At 40.6% G+C, this 20,992-nt stretch overlaps 1 long non-coding RNA gene across 1 annotated transcript; it reads left to right on the forward strand.

The window, feature by feature from the left end:
* The first annotated feature begins 1,300 nt into the window (after positions 1-1,300).
* Positions 1,301-1,872, forward strand: LOC117536603. The gene is made up of 3 exons (XR_004567585.1): positions 1,301-1,350; positions 1,480-1,559; positions 1,671-1,872. It is a non-coding gene; the product is annotated as an uncharacterized LOC117536603 (long non-coding RNA).
* Positions 1,873-20,992: the final 19,120 nt, after the last annotated feature.

Raw genomic sequence — 20,992 nt, forward strand, 5'->3', positions numbered from 1 at the left:
TAAACTAACGGTATGTTTAAGGTACATTATGCCATAAAACATTGATTTTAATTTCTAACAATATATCCATTTAACATACAGTATCTATGTTTATTATAACATTTTTCTGAGTGTCAAAATGAAAGACAGCCCACACACCTATCAATCATCAAACCGTGGTGTCTTATTTCATTACGTGTTGATTTCTATCAACGGGGGAGTACTTCAGGAAAGTCGACAGGGGGGGGGCGCGTACTTTGTGACCACAGAGTGTGAACGTTGTGATCAGCTGTTTTAGCAGTTCTCCAGTGAAGGGGGGGGAGTCTCCCTCCGCAGTCGGTTGGCGTAGTTTTGGCACAATTCCGTTGAACAGACCGACGTTAACAGCAGCCCTGTCTGTGCACACGGAGACCGACTCTGTCGTCCGGTGATCTAACCACCTTCTGGAAAAGCTTCACAAGTACGTCGGTACGCAAATGCGCTTTGTGACACAAGTGACGGTACGCCCCTAACCCTACCCCTCACACCAGATACTGCCTGGTTTTCGGACCCCCCCAGACCCCCCCAATAAAGCAAAAATGCACGTTTCAGAGTGGCCTTTTATTGTGGCCAGCCTAAGGCACACCTGTGCAATAATCATGCTGTCTAATCAGCATCTTGATATGCCACACCTGTGAGGTGGGATGGATTATCTCGGCAAAGGAGAAGTGCTCACTATCACATATTTTTTCAGATTTTTGAACAATATTTGAGAGAAATGGTTATTTTGTGTATATAGAAAATGTTTTAGATCTTTGAGTTCATCTCATAAAAAATGGGAGCAAAAACAAAAGTGTTGCGTTTATATTTTTGTTCAGTGTAGTTTGAATGGTGATTAATCATGATTAATACATTTTTAAGCTGTGATTAATCTGATTACATTTTTTAATCATTTGACAGCCTTAAATATAAGATAATACATTGAGAGAGCTGAGACAGGCTATACAAGCGTATCTGTTTGAATGTCCTTAAATTACAGTATTCCAAACAGCAGAACTTCTGTGTATGTGATGTGACTGACAACCTGACATGGTTTAGCCTTTTCCCACACCTACTACTACTGATCAGCCTGCTCTCAGCTTTCTCATTTGTCTGTGTTGTATACAAGCAGTGTCCTAAATGTAAAATGACTGACATTTTTGTTTTAAGAACTGCTCACCTGTGGAGATTGCAGTGGCAAAGTGTTCCTGTGTAGCTGGAACAGCACTCTGCAACCACAATGTTGCACTGCTGTTCCAGACCGCACACTACTCCACACTCAACCTGGCTGCTGTCCCCCCTGTCCTCAGCTGTACTGAAACAGAGCAGCGATGGCACAAGCCAAGAACCATGGTAAGTACAGTATGTGTTCACAACCAATCCACGGTTTAATGAGTATTTCCTTTGTGCCAAGAGCTGATCTAGTATGTTGCATCAACGACCTTTGCAATTCATTTGACAATTATTTTGTGTAATTAATAGGGTGTGAAACCAGGCAGAGTGAGTGACATGGTGTTCACTTCCATTAAGCCAAAGCAGTTTACAGTTGCTGACGGTGTAAGGTAATATCTATTGTCCTAAGTAATTGTATGTATCCTGCTACAACTTTGTGATTGTTGTCTGAGTGTAAAATTGTTCTTAAAGTCCTAATTATCATATAACCATGTTCAAAGGAGTACATGTTACAAGGCCGTGCGGGGGAGCTGCCAGACCCAGATGGCCTCAAAGTCAGCGAGGCATACAAGGACTTCTCAGCAGACATCGCACCACGAAAAAAAACCGAATGGCTCACTACTCAACTCAACGACTAACACTCTTTCGGAGGATATGTTGGAAATGCACACATTATATATATTTTTTGCATCTACTTTCTGGATATTGTGCATCTGTTCATCTGTTATATAAACTAGCATTACTTAAATATGCAGAGACTAATTGAAATGTTAAATATGTATTTTTCCCCCGATATAACATCAACCTATGTTTTGTAAAAGTTTATTAAATTAATCTGTAAAATGTTATCATATTGTGGATGTATTAAATTATGTATTTTCCTATGTTATTTATGTGTGCGTTTGTTTTGAGGATATAATTCATTAGTACCTAAACATAGTATGGTATAACTGCTTTTTGTAATGAAATACACAATTGGTTTGGGAGCAAGAAATGTTTTAATCGTTGTTGCCCAGGCTTGCCCAAATGAATGGAAACGTATCTCCCGATTATAACATTGTGTAACTTGCTGCTGTTAAATACCGTCAAACTATGTGCTTTATGTTCTTTATGTGCAATATATACTTTATATACATATGCCATCTTTAATAACTGTAATATATACCGGGCTGCTAAATCCTAAGAACTGCTACAGGATTTGATTTGTAGATTTGATTTGTTTTTGATCTGTATTTTAGAAGATTATGTAACTTTTTATCTTTTTTTTAGCATATTGTTTATTATATTATAACTTAGTACTTTTTAACGCATGTAAGATATTCAACACTAAGCTGTCTGTGGCTCTTTCCTGCTTCAACGCTGCAAATGTCCCCTCTGTGGGACTAATAAAGGTATTCTGATTCTGATAACGAGACAAATTTGTACAAAGGGGCACACAGCAATGTAGTGCCGACTTTCTTCCACGCTGGAAGGCCAATCGCTTTTCTTTACCCCGAAATCCGCTCATTCTTGCTCTCGGTGTGACATAACAAACTGTCAAGCTGTCAAAACTCGGTACTCAAACCGGAAGTACTCAGCCGCACACCCAGCCGCTGGAAGTTGATAGACGCCATCTTGTGCACAGAGCCAATACTGAGTAGCCTCTGCATTAAGATGCGATGATCGACGGTGTCAAACGCTTTGGACAGGTCAATAGAGCTGCACAACTCTGCTTATTATCTCAAATACTCGTAATGTCATTCACCACTTTCATTGTGGCAGTGATGATATTTAGACAGGATATCACATCATCACTCCCAGGTCGGCCTATGTTGACTGACGTTATGTCAAGGTCCCCTGTGTCAGCTTTTTCCAACGCAAGGGGGGTCCCCTGTGCCGGCTTTTTCCAACGTAAGGGGGGCGGCCCTTAGCGTACATTTTCAACTTTCCGGGATGTCCATAGGCTTCTATATAGCTCCCTAAACGTATGTTGTAGACGACTTGAGATCGCGAGCGAATGCTACCCGCAGATCCATTCTCACAGCGTTTATCAACCTTTTTCTTACTCAATATCAAGCCACACTTATTGTTTTTACTTCTTTATTTTAATTGAATAATGTAGGACATTTGTTGCAGTCAGTTATGGGGAAAGTAGGGGCTCAGAAAACTGAAATCTGTATTGTTTCCTCGTTTTTCCTTCTAATTTTGTATTCTTTTCTAAACCACACACTGTTATTTACTCAACAATAACACATAATTATCCTTGTGTTTATTTATTTGTTTGATTAATAAACACAAGTTGGAGTCCGTCAGGACCGAGGGTCGGAGCAGCTCATAGTAGTTGCTTTAGAGAATTTTACACCCGGAAGTAAGTATTCTCTCCACTTCGCTTGACAAACCCCGTGATAGTCCTCAAGCTCTGTGATTGGATGTTTGAGTGTGCGCCGAGGGTTACGCCGAGCGTCGAACAGCACTTGAAATGGGATGGAACCACGGCAGACTGTCCAAAACTGGATTTGAACGGGTCCACCCCGTCCCCCCCTCCCCCACCCCCGTCCCCAGAACTACACATGCTGGCTATTGTGTGTTTCGCAACATGTTCTATGGCACGTCTCTACTGGAAATTGTAGTTTTAATAGACGTTTTCATATTTCCCATAATAAGAAGTTGCCAGTATTAAACTGTGTACATCCCTGGAGGTTTAGGGGATAGGAAACACACATTTAAAACATATAATGAATAAATGGGTGAAAATTGCTTGTGCCCATAATGGGCAGCATTAATATATATATCCACATGCCAGCTAAGGTCAGAAGAGCTTCATTTAACAGCTGGTCTTATGTCTGTGACCCCTCCTGTTGTTCATTGATAAGCCTGAAACATGCACTTGTCAAGGTTCAGAGGCACATTTTGCAAATATATGGCCATCGATCACCTTAAGATAAGATATACTTTATTGATCCCAAGTTGGAAACATTTGCGTTACATCGGCATGTATAACAGTTGTAAATATGCAGTGGTGTTTATTTGTAAATCATTTAGTATAATCACACAAATTCTGTGTTTTATATTGAATAATTCTGTGTTCTTTATTTATTGAATATTCAATACCTGACAAGGCCGGAGATGAAAAACTTGGGTCGCAAGTTCCTCAACAGTGCATTACAAGACATCTATCAATATGTGTGTATACCTCCACCATTAAACTGTCATATTCTGCACATTTCTTATTCTATCTACATACATCTTATAAGAGTATAATACATATCTATAATATCAGTTAAAATAAGTGCTTAAACATACAGTAGTTAACATTGCAGGAAAGCAATATATTAGTACTTTGTCAGGCTTAATATTTATACCCCCAAAGCTTTTTTCTTATTCAAAATAAGACCTTGACCTAAAGTATTCTTTAATGTTTAAATAAAGCTTTATTAGTTTGTCTGTCTGTGTCTCCTATTAATAAAAATAATACATTTCAATAACGTGCTTTAACCACCAGTTGTCCCTTTCTATCAGCTGTGCACCGTTATGGTGTACATATACCAATATACCGATTGGATCACATATAAAAGTCAGCTGAATTAGTATTGATACTGCAAGGAGACTTATATTGTGAAGAGAAATTGAAGATTTTGTTTAATGTATATATATTTATGATCCACGTCACATAATCAGTTTCGGCGGCAGTTCTCCTGTTTGTCTAGAAGTCTTCTCATCAGGGCTCTATATATAGAGAACGACAGCAGATATGTAATATTTAATGCAGCTGAACCATGTATTACAATGCCGTTATGTGATGACCTCCAAAGAGAAAAGCAAGCACACTCGGATTAAAGTATTATTTTCTTCTTTTTTTTAAAATGTTTTTCGGATTTCATATCGCATTAACTCCATATCCCAACGTGCATTGCGGCTAAACAATCCAATCACCGAGCTTAAACCATAGCTGAGGATCTTGGGTAATCAGTTCAGTGGGAGTGTATCAGTTCAGTGGGTGTGTATCTGTTTCCGGTTATTTTATTTTGAAAATCAGTTCCTGACGGACGCCAAAAAAGCCAGAGATTATAGAATTAAACAAATAAATAAAAACAAGGATAATTGTGTGTTATTGTTGAGTAAATAACAGTGTGTTATTTAGAAAAGAATAACAAATTAGAAGGAAAAAAAGATGTAAAAAATACAGATTTCAGTATTCTGAGGCTCTGAGCCCCATTTATTTTCCTTGCGGACGGCAAAAAAAGACATTATACGTTTAAAAACAATAATCGTGGCTTGATATTGAGTAAGAACATGTTTTTATGAACCACACAGCTTCCGGTCTTCCAAGACCCGACCGGACAAACAGACGTGTTGCGGGCACGAAACACACTACCAATAGAAATACATTGCTTTTAAAATCGTACTGTGTGACACGAGATAAAAAGAAGGGGAAAATCGTGTTGGTGAACACGAATCAATAGATTAAATGTCGTGACTATAACCAGGGGCGGCGGGTACTGTAGGCCAGGGAAGGCTAAACCTTCCCAAATATTGTTGTCACTGCATCCTGGTAAAATTAAGATATAATGTATAATGTTTGTGTCTTTGACATTAGCGCTGCTATGCAGCCACCAGTAAACTGTACTACGAAGCCAGTTCAACAGACCCTGGATATGTTTGAGTTATCTTAACTAATCCTAACAAACGAGATCTCGCTAAGCGGTCCTATGATGCTGGTTATCAACTCGGTAAATCAAGCCAGGGTTTCTCTGTCCGTCTGAGAGCGCGTTCAAGGGGCGGGGCTAGCAACATTTGAGCAATCACAAACATGGACAAGCGTACTGACAGATACTGATAACGAGTGGGGCAAAAAAGTTTAGTCAGCCACCAATTGTGCAAGTTCTCCCACTTAAAAAGACGAGAGGCCTGTAATTTTCATCCTAGGTACACTTCAACTATGAGAGACAGAATGGGGGGAAAGAATCCAGGAAATCACATTGTAGGATTTGTAATGAATTAATTGGTAAATTCCTCGGTAAAATAAGTATTTGGTCACCTACAAACAAACAAGATTTCTGGCTCTCACAGACCTGTAACTTATTCTTTAAGAGCCTCCTCTGTCCTCCACTTGTTAACTGTATTAATGGCACCTGTTTGAACTCGTTATCAGTATAAAAGACACCTGTCCACAACCTCAAACAGTCACACTCCAAACTCCACTATGGCCAAGACCAAAGAGCTGTCAAAGGACACCAGAAACAAAATTGTAGACCTGCACCAGGCTGGGAAGACTGAATCTGCAATAGGTAAGCAGCTTGGTGTGAAGAAATCGACTGTGGGAGCAATTATTAGAAAATGGAAGACATACAAGACCACTGATAATCTCCCTCAATCTGGGGCTCCATGCAAGATCTCACCCGTGGGGTCAAAATGATCACAAGAACGGTGAGCAAAATTCCCAGAACCACACGGGGGGACCGAGTCAATGACCTGCAGAGAGCTGGGACCAAAGTAACAAAGGCTACCATCAGTAACACACTACGCCGCCAGGTACTCAAATCCTGCAGTGCCAGACATGTCCCCCTGCTTAAGCCAGTACATGTCCAGGCCCGTCTGAAGTTTGCTAGAGAGCATTTAGATGATCCAGAAGAGGATTGGGAGAATGTCATATGGTCAGATGAAACCAAAATAGAACTTTTTGGTAAAAACTCAACTTGACGTGTTTGGAGGAGAAATAATGCTGAGTTGCATCCAAAGAACACCATACCTACTGTGAAACATGGGGGTGGAAACATCATGTTTTGGGGCTGTTTTTCTGCAAAGGGACCAGGACGACTGATCCGTGTAAAGGAAAGAATGAATGGGGCCATGTATCGTGAGATTTTGAGTGACAACCTCCTTCCATCAGCAAGGGCATTGAAGATGAAACGTGGCTGGGTCTTTCAGCATGACAATTATCCCAAACACACCGCCCGGGCAACAAAGGAGTGGCTTCATAAGAAGCATTTCAAGGTCCTGGAGTGGCCTAGCCAGTCTCCATATCTCAACCCCATAGAAAATCTTTGGAGGGAGTTGAAAGTCCGTGTTGCCCAGCGACAGCCTCAAAACATCACTGCTCTAGAGGAGATCTGCATGGAGGAATGGGCCAAAATACCAGCAACAGTGTGTGAAAACCTTGTGAAGACTTACAGAAAACGTTTGACCTCTGTCATTGCCAACAAAGGATATATAACAAAGAATTGAGATGAATTTTTGTTATTGACCAAATACTTATTTTCCACCATCATTTGCAAATACATTCTTTAAAAATCAGAAAGTGATTTTTTTTTTCTCATTCTGTCTCTCATAGTTGAGGTATGGATGAAAATTACAGGCCTCTCTCATCTTTTTAAGTGGGAGAACTTGCACAATTGGTGGCTGACTAAATACTTTTTTGCCCCACTGTATATATATATATTATATATGTTTTTTATTTCGTTTTAATAGGACGATGCAGAATGTTGAAAATGTATATGTAGGGATTAAAGGCAAAATAAACGATGTGTGGTCAGTAGATATAGTTTCCAGGGGCGGTGGGTACTGTAGGCTAGGGAAGGCAAAGCCTTCCCAAATATTTGTGTCACTAAATCATGGTAAAATAAAAATATAATGTATAATGTCTTTGTCTTTGACATTAGCGCTGTTATGCAGCCACCTGTGCCCTGTACTACGAAGCCAGTTCAACATACCCTGGATATGTTTGAGTAACAAACAAACTAACAACAACAAACAAGATCTCACTATGCGGTCCTACGACGCTGGTTATCAACTCGGTAAATCAAGCCAGGGTTTCTCTCGATTCTCTCTCCAGCTGAGAGCGCGTTCACGTGAAAGGGGCGGGATTAGCAACATTTGACCAATCAAAAACAGGGACAAGTGTACTGACAGCGCAGCGTCATACTTCATTAATGAAAAGTAAACTAATATTAGACAAATATGAGCTTTAAACATCCATGACTTAAACATATAATCCAGGATACAAGCCACATAGTTGCACCTGCAAGGTGAATATAGAACAACTGGTTAAAAAATAAATAAACTACCGAGTGTTTGAAAGCTCAAGCAGTTTTATGATATCACTGCCCCATCTAAGACACGAGTAGATCTGACTTTAATTACATTTGAGTTGAGTGTTTCGTCAACCTAATGTGTTGCTTAAAATAATACTTCTGCATACAGTATGCGACACTGTAAGTGTTGCACGGCCAGATACGGCTCAAGAAGCTGACTCAGATAAGGAAATATATGATATTATATGATCGACAGTGTTGGGCAAGTTACTTTTAAAAAGTAACTAGTAATAGTTATAGTTACTGCTCTCAAAAAAGTAACTAGTTACTTTATTAGTTACTAAATTATAAACGTAACTAGTAACAAGTTACTTTACTTTAAAAATAATAACAATACAAAAGTTTTGTATTATTCTGTGGCACCGTAAGAGAAAAGACAACTCCCCACATGTACATTAGTTAGGTGCTTCTGGAGATTGGCATTGCTGTTATTCGATGTGGACAATGCTTTCTGTCCTGCACACAGTGTACATTTGACCGTAATGTTTTTTGCGTCCTTTATCTCCACAAATTGAAAATAGTGGTTGTAAATGCGCTGCTGCTATCGCTGATACTTGCATCTGCCATAGTGTGTGTGTATGCTGGTGGTGGGCTTGCCGTGTATGTGTGTGTGTTAGCAAGTGTTTGTGTGTCTGTGTATTTTCCAAGCGGCAAACTCTGGGGAAGAGCCGGGACGCCAATACGGAAGTGCCACACACTGCAGTTAATCTAGTGGCCAGTAGGAGCAGGCTGCAGAAGGGAGCAATTTCCATAGACCCCCATGTTAAAATGCCCAACTTTACAGCAGAAATAAACATGTTTACATCGTGGTTCAAAAAACCATATTCTCTGTATAGTTAGATTCCCCCTTCATGACTACTGTGTGGGGGGTGAATTTTTTCTCAACTCATCTGTTTAATTAATATTAAGCCTTAAAGCTTTTGCATAAATTAGGGCGTGGTCACTTTGATGGACATGTACATGCCTCACTGTCAGCTAACAGCAACTTGTCCACTCTGCTAGGCTACCACCATAGAGGCTACAACGTTAGCGAGTTGTAGTTATTGTACTTGACCCTTTAGCCGTGTTCGTGGTGATTGTGCCTTTTAGGGAATATTGTTACAAATACCAGACAATTAAAATGTTGTGCTGTGCGCTTGAATGTACTAACAGAACTTCCAAGAAGTCTACAATTATAATATTATACATGTTAACCCCGTTCGCAGGTGTTTGTGTGCTTGGTAGCTTAGCTTGTTACTTATTAGCCAGCTAAGGACGTAACCCTTTATGCATACATATACATTTTAGTTTATGATTCAGCCTTGGGTAAGACTTTTATAGTCTATGGCTATGACGCCCATAATGCTAAACGGGAGCAAATGTTAATAGGGGACCCAATTATCCCAGTGGTGGCCGCCGGAGCTAACGGAGCCGCAGGGGGCTAGCTCCAGCCGGCGTCCCGGAGCTAGCCCATTGCGGCTCCGTTAGGTCCGGGCGGTGGAGTCCGTCTTATCTCAACGTGTGAATGACAAGCATTAAGAATAACAAAATATAGCTAATTCTCTTGCAGATTGTCTCATTTGATTATGAATGTAACGTTTATATAGGGGAACTACACTGTTAGCAGTAACTTGGTATGCATGTATTTCATGTTAGCTTAGCTTCTTAGCTTGAGCTAGCTCTGTTTACTTCCAGTTCGGAGGCAGCAGGTCCCGCCTCGGCTCCGCCTCTTTGCCCTTATTTGGAGCAGGCGGGATTAGACTCTGACGTCACAGTCGAGCCGTTAGTGGCCGACTCTGCCTACTAAGGGCTTCTCGGCAACTCTGCAGAATCCTATGGGTGACGTCACGGAAACTACGTCCATTTATATATACAGTCTATGGCAGGCCTATTCAAATGGCGGCCCGCGGGCCAGATGCGGCCCAGAACCAACTCCCGAGTGGCCCAGCCTCCCGTAGCCAAATTCCTACACTAGTACAGACCATGAACGCAACACTCCGCGTTGCATAGAAACCACTAAACCACAACGCAACACGTTTTTTGAAAGTGCATCTAGTGGTGCTAGTAACGGTGGTCCTATGATAGCAACTCTAAAACATGTCTCTCTCAACTCTGAAGCGTAAACAGAGACAAAACGGTCATTGATCTTGTGGAGCAGATGCGCGCATTCCAAGTCAAGCTGGACCTTTTCGCGACCGACTTGAGTACGGGTCGGATGCTGCATTTTCCGACGCTCCACAAATACATCACATCCCCAGCACAAATCACGGATGTGATGACAGATTTCATTGCGAGGTTGAAAGAGAACTTTGCCGGTCGATTGGATGGACTTGCTCTGCCCACAGAGGTGATGGGCTTTGCCAGAGACCGCTTCACTGTTGCAATAGAGGGGGACGTATCAACCAGAGCAAAGGAAGTGGTCCCCTCCATCGACGAGGGGAAATTTACACTGGAACTTATTGACATGCATTCATCCGTAACCATGGCACAAGAGCAGCGCACTAACGGGCCAGCGAAGTTTTGGAGTGATGTCAAAAAACAACAGTTCCCTAACGTTCAGAAAGTAGCGATCTGTGTGCTCAGTATGTTTGGATCAACATACAAATGTGAGTCCAGCTTTTCACACATGAACTAAAATAAAAGTAGCGCTCGCTGCTCCCTGACTGACAGCACTCTTCACCAATGTCTTAGGATTGCATTGACATCCTATGAGCCAAAAATCACTGCTCTTGTTCAAAACAAAAAATGTCACTTCTCCCATTGAGAAAGTCAGCGATGACAAATCACAAATGAGGTGATAGTAAGCACCTAGTTTACTATAGTAGACATGTAGTGTAGTATTCATTCATATGTTAGTTACCCTTATCCCTTGTTATGGGTTTGTGCACTGAAAGGTTTGACAGTTCTTTTTGTATTCATTTAAATGCACTTTGTAATGTGTCTGGTCAAATGTGATCAAAACGTATGATTTTTTTGTTATTACTTGAAAAGTGAAAAAATAGTAGGCCTATTGCTAGAGTACTACCTCTTTGTGTTACATTGGAGCTCTTTAACGGTTTGTTAATGCACTTTTTGATGTGCATGTATGTATCCAATTGTATTTTGTATGTGAGGACATTTATTAAGACTTCTATTATTGTATTCAGTTAAATGCACTTTGTGATGTGCCTGGTTAAAAAAAAAAAACCTGAATATTTGACTTCGAAAGCAAACAAAGTTGTAATGCTACAACTGTGCACTTTTTTTTCCCGAATGCACTTTGAGAATCTTCCGATTCTGTTAAATTAATGCTAATTTGTTGTGTTTTTATGCACTTTTTGACGTACCTTTGTTAGATGAACAATGAATACAAATGGCATGTTTTTCATCGCAGTAATATGTGTTGGTTTAAAATGTGTCATAACCCGCTTTTTACAGGCCGCTGAATGTCTGGCCCAGCTGAATTTTGTAGTTATAAAATCTGGCCCAACTGAATGTGTAATTGAATAGCCCTGGTCTATGGTATTTTCCCCATAAGGCAAGACCCGCCCAACTCTGTCTCTGATTGGCTTACCCTGAAATGTTACCCCGCGTTAACCAATCATCACTCCTCTCTGGTCACTTTCACTTTTCCATGGTGCTGTGAGAGGACGTCACTGTATTCGCCTGTAAGTTACATCCGCAGGGAGATTTGGTTCAGTTGGATCACATAATGTAATGCAGTAACCCATTTAAATCAGAGTAACTATAACGGCATTACTGAATGGGAATAGGTAACTAGTAACGTTATTAGTTACCGCAAAAGGTAGGCCTAGTTGCGTTACAGTAACGCGTTAGTCCCAACACTGATGATCGATGATCAGATTGATGATGTGATATGAATGATAAGTGCGACACGTCGGCGTCTTCTCTGCATACAGCAGTTTAAACTGTATTTCCTTTATCCTGTAATATGACTTGAGAGATTTAAACTCTGCACACTGAGTTGATCTCTTTTCTATAGACGCCGGAGGCGGGCAGCGTCAGGTAAAAAAAGTTATTTAGCCTTCCCAAACCTGAGCCTCACAAGCCGCCTATGATAGTTTCATGTTTTATTTTTGCCATTTGTTTTGAGTGGAAACGTGTAAACATGTCAGTGGCAACACTCCTACTGTAACTTCAAACATGGATCACTGAACAGTTTTAAAAGTTATCGTGTGCCTCTTTAATGTTTGTAGCTGTCTCTCTTATTATAACAGGGATCAGATAGCCTTGCCTTGGGGCTGCTCTCACCTTTGTGGTGTGACTGGGTCCAGAAGAATGTGCTGATGGCCCCTTGCTGCAGGACTCCTCCAGAATAACAGACACATTCCCTCTGGCTGCTGACCAGCGAGCATGGAATGCAATTAGCACGTATTAGAGAGAGCCTGGAAGAGGCCTGTCAGGCCCTGTGGCTGCCCAACTGCCGGCTCAGACCAGCAAGCACACACACTCCAGCATGGCACTGTACCACCAACACTGCTGCAGCACTCTACCACCGCTCTGAAAACTCAAAACGTAACTTTGATTTGCTAGACACATTAACTGTGACCCATCAGTAGAATCACTCCTGACACCTATCATAAGAGAGAAGCCATTTCCAATGTAAGTTCAAGTTAAATCATCCCTCCATCCATTTTCAACCTCACCAACATTTTCAATTTAAACATACTTAAAGGTCACCTATTATGCAAAATGCAATTTTGTATGTCTTTTTTTCAGATACTCAGCTAAATGATGCCGTGATTAAATGCCATATCATCTTCAAAACCACATCAAGGGTTATTTCTGAAACAGTATGGAGCTCAACTGCTTTTTCTGTTGCGGGTTTACCACAAGGTGAGTTTCTTTTTAACCTGTAAAGCCCCGAGCCTGTTTTTCAGGTCTCAGGCTCGAAAATGACATTCCCAGAACAAATGACCATATCTTCCCTTCTAAAAGGGTTAAATTAATAATATTTTTTCTCAAAGCAAGGTTACACCTGTGAGTTGGATGTAGATGTGTCAGAATCAATATAGATGTTTTTATTTTAAAGTAAATTCAGATTGAACACAGTAAAAAAAATTAAATGATTGTGTCCGTCCAAAAAGAAAAATTACTTATAGTGAAAACCACCCTTGAATAAGGTTTAGTAAGGTAGACTAAAAGCTTTAGGAATCCAAACTACAACATATAATAAGTACCCTGTATCAAGATTGATGCAAAACAAGTTAAATTTGACCTTTTTAGAGAGATTTAGCAAAAACAAAACAATTCTGGGGTCATTTGGGTGGATTTGACCTATCTCTGGCCCCGCTTGCTTGATTTTGCTGATTGACATCTCTTTCTAACCGTCAGAGCCAATGGAATCGAGGGGAACTCCCACATACTCCTTATTTGGTAATGTGTGTTTGTGAGACTGACGCTTAGCCAAAACCGGAAGCTGCGAGAACTCTGGTGGCTACCATTAGCAGCTAATTTTTACTCTCCGATTTTTACATAAAAATGGAATTATGGATTATAAATAAAACAAATTATTACACAGAAACATTATGAACCTATGGATTAACCGATTCAGCCACGTTTTTTCTCGTTTTAATGCCATTGAACAAGTCTTTTGATCAGATTGACAGCTACGGTGAGACGATCTCCCAAAAAAGCTCCGTAAAGGTACGTGTTGTGATTAGGGTTGCCAGAAACATAGCATGATCAAAATCGATTATTCGGCAGCCCTGGCGAATAATAATCGATTATTCCACCGATTATTCGACCGACCCCCCCCCCCCCCCCCCCACCCCACTCAGACAAAATAAATTCTGTTGTTTTCTTTACTGGAACATCTTTAACAGTACAAACAAAATAAACGACAAATAATACAACATCAACATGATGTTGGTTTATTTTTTGTTATTTTGTAAAGTGCCTGCCATTGCCTTTATTTGGAGATGCGCTATGCGCGCATAATGTATTTATTGCAATACTGCCATTATTAAATACAGGCTACAGCTTGTATTAATAATAGCAGCATTGCAATAAATATTATAGCAATTTATTTATTTTAGCTTTTCTATACGTTTGGTCATTGTAGTACGGCCCGGGACCCTGTACTCCGGTTCCACGCTTGCCATAAGCTTAAGGAAACCCCCTCCTTCCACTAAACGTATTGGCAGCATGTCCTTCACTAGCATATTGGTGATTAGTGCAGTTATTTCACCTGCACGCATGTCATCACAACGACGTGGCCTTTAAGTGAAGTTGGTAATGGCCGGCTGTGCTGCGTCTTTCTCTGTAACCTATTTGGCGTGCTTCGCACTCAAATGCGAACGCATTGTTGAGGTTGAGCTATGATAGACCAACGTCTTTTCGCAGAGCTTGCATTTCACTTCCTTTGGACTTGTAAGTTCGAAGTAGTTCCACGAGGAGGAACTCTTTTTACCTGCCGCTTTGTTCATCTTTAGTCGCACGTGTGAGGGAGGGTGGGGGTGGGGGCGGGGTCGGTGTGTAGCGTGCTGCAGCAGCAGTCTGCTCTGCATGCAGGCTTCCTCCAAGTTTACAGTAAAACAAACTGGTGGTGTGACCAATGGCCATTTACAACTATTATTACTATTATTAGCATTAGTCTATATTAAAAAAAAACAACATAAATAATAATTAGGGCCGGGACTTTAACGCGTTAATTAAGATTAATTAATTACACAAAAATTAACGCGTTAAAAAAATTAACGCATTTTAATCGCACTTATTTTTGCACCGCGGAACGTTTCTCACTGGATGAGTTTCAGGCGTACCGATTATACTGGAGCACCAACTAACGTTCATGACTTCAGACAACAACAAACCACAGTGAACAACAGTGGGAAATGTTGTTTTAAAAAACGGACGGATGGAAGTGTTGATAAGAGCACGGTTGTGTGCAAATTATGCAAAAAGGAATTCGCATATCACCGCAGCACATCAAGCCTCAAGTATCACCTCAATGCAAAACATATAGCAGCTAGCGTGGAAGCTAGCGTGGACGTTAGCCTCTTTTATCGCGTTCACACCATACAGTCTATGGTTCACACCAAAAAGAGCCGGTACTAAAATTAGTTCATGAGAACCTTTTTACCCCCACGAAAGTCCCTGCTAGAGAGCAGAGAGCTGCTAGAGAGCAGGGACTTTCGTACGGCTCTCTTGTGAGAAAAGAGCTATATTTCTGATTGGCTGGGCGGATTGCAAACCACGCCCCGTAAAACTCCCAAAAAGTTTGGTGAAGCCGCCATTTTATTATCCTCGCATTAGCATTATTAGCATTAGCATTAGCCCAGCGCAGAAACGCAGAGAGACTAACTTATGGCAACACAAAATAAAACATGGGAGCGGTGGAGATGAGGAGGTCTCAGCGTTCTGGCGATTTACTCGGAGGGCTTCAGTAGAAGCTGCTGGGACTCCCAGCAGCTTCTACTGAAGGCAGTCCCCAACTCCGGGGACTTCCGGCCGGGGACTTTGGGCGGCAGTATACGCCGTGAAGTGGTTTGCGGCCTGCCAGTAAACCCAAAGCAGAAGAAGAAGAAGTGACGTCAGCGGCTTCATTTGTTCTCATGAACTAAGTTCTCATGAACCTTTGTGGGAAAAGTACTGCGGTGTGAATGCGCCTAATGGTATACTAAAATCCATGTGAAAAAAATTGCTTCTCACTGTTCTCAGGTCAAATATTTATATGCGATTAAAAATGCGATTAATTTCAATTAATTAATTACAAAGCCTCTAATTAATTAGATTATTTTTTTTAATCGAGTCTCGGCCCTAATAATAATATAAAAATATATAAATAAAATCGATTTTTAAAAATAATATTCGATTATGGAGACTGTAACGAATATTCGAATAATCGAATAATCACTGGCATCCCTAGTTGTGATGTCTGTGTTTGCTTCCCCTGTCAAGAGTTCAGATCACTCAGTGATGATACTATACCTTAACCCTAAATAATCTGGAACCTCAGCTTTAATCGGATATCTTGTAAATGCAGCTACGATAAGTAATAAGGGTATCTTTTATCTTGAGTTCTGTGCCAAAGTGCGTTAGCATTTTTTGCTCAGGGGTCATTTAGATGCTTCTTATGAGACTTGTGTTTTGTTTTGGTAAAAATTGTTTGTTTCGTCAGTTAGCTGAGATTATTCCCGTTAATCTGGTATAACACCAGATATAGGTTCTTAAATATTAAGATCCTCTGTGTCGTGAAGAAGAAAAAAAAAGTACCCGCCGAGGGGGACCTTGGAGCTTAACAGGTTAATATCCTGCTTTTTTACACAAACTCTCTCCAGTACAGGTTAGCTCTGAGTGTTAGCCATGCTTGCTAATATAAACAAAGACCATATTACTTCCAAAACACGTTACGCATTGTTTCTGATAGCGACGTTTCTGATAGGGCCGTGGGTGTTAAGCCAGTCGACATTTCCGATATTACGTCATATCGGCAGCAAATCTGGATCAGCTCTGTTGTACCCCCGTTTTTAGAGATGTGGGTAAGGAGGAAAAGAGAGAGGGTTTTGTTTTCTGACACTTTGTGTGTTCCTTTACACGCCGGGGACACATATTTTTGTATAAAATACATTAAAAAGTGCATTTTGCATGATAGGCAGTGTTGTAGTCAAGTCACCAATTCTCGAGTCCAAATCACTCTCGAGTCACCACTCTTCAAGTCCGAGTCAAAGTCACCTAGGGAGAGTCGTAGTCGAGTCCGAGTCCAAGTCCGAGTCACCCAAGGAGTGTCCGAGTCGAGTCCGAGTCATCATTACCTGTGTTCGAGTCCGAGTCCAAGTCTGAGTCACCCAAGAAGAGTCCAAGTCAAGTCTGAGTCACAAGTCTTCATGTATTAATCTTCGTGGATATATGTGTTGAAATGTAGCTGCTCCTCTACATTGCTTTTATCCTGTCATGTTATACTAATGTGTCAATTAAACTGCTGTGAAGCGAGTTTGGCTACAATTCTTGTAACAGGTGCTATACAAATATAAAGCTTATTACTAATATTGATATTATTATTATTATTATTGTAAATGACCTTTAATATGTCTAACTATATTTAAAATGAGTTACCTTTTAAAAAAGTGATTATATTTGTATGCCAACATTTTCTTATGATAACGTTTTCGTTTTGCACTTTTATTTTGATAGTAATAAGATCAGGACTCTTATTTTTGAAGGAACTTTTACCGGAAGTCAATGGACAATGAAGCAGTGTAAACACCATAGACTGTATATATAAATGGACGTAGGGTCCGTGACGTCACCCATAGGATTCTGCAGAGTTGCAGAGAAGCCCTTAGTGGGCGGAGTCGGCCACTATCGGCTCGACTGTGACGTCAGAGTCTAATCCCGCCTGCTCCAAATAAGGGCAAAGAGGCGGAGCCGAGGCGGGACCTGCTGCCTCCGAACTGGAAGTAAACAGAGCTAGCTCAGGCTAATAAGCTAAGCTAACATGAAATACATGCATACCAAGTTACTGCTAACAGTGTAGTTCCCCTATATAAACGTTACATTCATAATCAAATGAGACAATCTGCAAGAGAATTAGCTATATTTTGTTATTCGTAATGCTTGTCATTCACACGTTGAGAAAAGACGGACTCCACCGCCCGGACCTAACGGAGCCGCAGTGGGCTAGCTCCGGGACACCGGCTGGAGCTAGCCCTCTGCGGCTCCGTTAGCTCCAGCGGCCACCACTGGGATAATTGGGTCCCCTATTAACATTTGCTCCCGTTTAGCATTATGGGCGTCATAGCCATAGACTATAAAAGTCTTACCCAAGGCTGAATCATAAACTAAAATGTATATGCATAAAGGGTTACGTCCTTAGCTGGCTAATAAGTAACAAGCTAAGCTACCAAGCACACAAACACCTGCGAACGGGGTTAACATGTATAATATTATCATTTTAGACTTCTTGGAAGTTCTGTTAGTACATTCAAGCGCACAGCACGACATTTTAATTGTCTGGTATTTGTAACAATATTCCCTAAAAGGCACAATCACCACGAACACGGCTAAAGCTAAAGGGTCAAGTACAGTACTATGACTAACTAACGTTGTAGCCTCTATGGTTGTAGCCTAGCAGAGTGGACAAGTTGCTGTTAGCTGACAGTGAGGCATGTACATGTCCATCAACGTGACCACGCCCTAATTTATGCAAAAACTTTAAGACCTAATATAAATAAAAGGGTCGTGTTAGAAAACAATTCACTCACAGATTCATAATCATGAAGGTGGAATCTAACCATATCGATAATAATATGTATTGCATCCATGGGTAGAAACATGTTTTTTTCTGCTGTAAAGTTGGGCATTTTAACATGGGGGTCTATGGAAATTGCTCCTTTCTGCAGCCAGTCCCTGGCGGCCCATGTATGAACTGCAGTGTGTGGCACTTCCGTATTGGCTTCCCGGCTGTTCCCCAGAGTTTGCCGCTTGGTAAACACACATACGGGTAGATGACGAATACATTAACATATACTAAATAGTTCAATTGGGTGTTTAGCACCTGGCTGATAAGGGCACAAGCTCTTATGTTGGTAATCCTTTTGGATGAAGCACTTGCGGGTCATTCAGCTGATCCTTTGCCACTCCAGTTTATCATTGTAACTCAATCTTGAAAAAGACTCGGTTAATAATTTCGCAACGATGTCATCACTATCACTGAAGTGAGCCATCATGAACAAACTTATGCTAATTGTAAATCTATCGATCATAAATCTATCGATTAGATTTATGATTCGAAAATTATAAAAGTAGGGTAGACATGTGGATATTATCCGGCTGAACAAAACGTGCATTTATCTAACAGGTTCGTTTTCCACAGACCTTATTTCAAGCTATTTTCCAAAACCCTATGGAGAAATCCCATTGCTTTCAGTCGAGGGAACCCGAGCGCAGCTTACTTCCGGGTTTTAGGATGCGTCACTGCACCACTTGCATAGACCTCACAGCGGGCAGAACTTGTCATAAAGTCCGCGAAAATAAAGCCCGCCCATTTAGAGGGAAGATATGATTGGTCAATTGTACCGTCATTTGACATTACTCTCTCGTTGAGTTATTATAGCTGGCCCTCTGTGAATGTAGAGAGGGACCAACAAGCTCTCCCGTCTTCACAGTAACTCGCAGAGACGGCATTTAACCCTTCACATTCCAACAGAAACAGAACAGGCAGATTCGAAGGATTTATTTATTTGGAAATGTTATTTTAACCAGTTAAGCCCGAAGGTCCCCCCAGTGGACCCCTTCCACAGTTTTTTTTTTCTCACATGTCTCAGGGCTTCTTAACATTTATGAAACTATTAATGTTTCATACCCTTTTAAAGGTAAGAAACTCCGCTAACTGACAATAAGAACAATTGTTAGCTAAAAAAAACACAAGAGTAATACCAAGCCTTTGAATTAGCATTGAGCGAAAAAATGCTAACTAATGCTAACGCTTTTTTACACACAACACACGGTAGAAATGCCCTTATTACTATCTTAACTGCACAAACAAGATATATGATTTAAAGCTGAGACTCCACAGATTCCACACATATAATGTCATCACTGTCCGACCTCGAATTCCTGGAGCTATCAGCCAGAAAAGAGAAAGTAAACAACATCCGGTTTCAAAAATATTACAATAATTACGTCTTACCTTTTTTGATTTGTGATCAAAAGTTGTGTTCAACGGAATAAAAACCCATCTCAAGGTTAATCCAATGTCTTTGTGTCACGTATAATTTTTTACTGATAATCAATCATCATATTTATGGCAATATACTCGGTATAAAGTATTGCCGTCCAGGCTTGCACTTTCAGATATGCTTCGTTTGCTTCTCTATTACGTCCGCTATGGAGAGGCGAAGTCACGCCCATCTACTTCCGGTCCATGGGACCCCGGAAGCGAAAAATTTACATTGAATTCAATGGAGAGAGAACACGTATCTTTTGATCCCGTTTGAATTGTGCCACGAACTACACATATGATGTTTGTCAATCTTAAACAATCATTTCCATGTCAAAAAAGTCACATTTTGTCGTAAAACTGCTGAAATATAAGACTATGAAAAATACGCTACTACAAAGACTACAAATCCCAAATCCCATTCTGGGTCGCGTAAGTGATGTCACAGGCATGCTCGGTGATTTATAATAAGACTCGTAATTAAAGCGAAGAAGAAGAAGATCTCATAACTGATTTATTCCCTCCAATAAATTATAGATCGTTAAAAATAAATTCACTTTTACAAGATGCCTGTGTGCTTTGTACCAGGTTGTAGTCATAAAAGTGATCATACCACTTGCTCCTTCTATCGATTCCTGTCTGATGAAAGGACCAGGAGTCGCTGGATCAGACATATCAGGTAATATCATAGGTAATATACATGTTGTGCATGGAACATAGTCAAGTTAGCTACCTAGCTAGTAGCGACGAGTAGCGAGCACGTTAGTTAGCATTACATTACTTAGCCTTGTCATTTTTAGTAGCCTTACCATGAAGTTATTATTTTATTACATGAAGTAAACCAAAATGTTAAACAGTAACCAAACATGATGGTAAGTATTTCGTGAAACTTTTGAAGAGTAGCCTACTGCGCCCTCCACCGGGTGCTAAAGAAGCAGTTCAGGGAGAGTCGAAGGCAGGCATGGAGCTTTGCATGACATTCTTCTGGACGTGTTTCATTGTGATGACAATCTGTTTGTTGGAAAGACAGTCGTTGTGTGCATATTGAGAGAAAATTGTTAGAAGAGATAATTATTCAAAGTGTTGTTACTTTAAAGTGTTGTTACTGACC

Source organism: Gymnodraco acuticeps, unplaced genomic scaffold, assembly GCF_902827175.1.
Source record: "Gymnodraco acuticeps unplaced genomic scaffold, fGymAcu1.1, whole genome shotgun sequence".
In the NCBI taxonomy this organism is placed as follows: Eukaryota; Metazoa; Chordata; class Actinopteri; order Perciformes; family Bathydraconidae; genus Gymnodraco; species Gymnodraco acuticeps.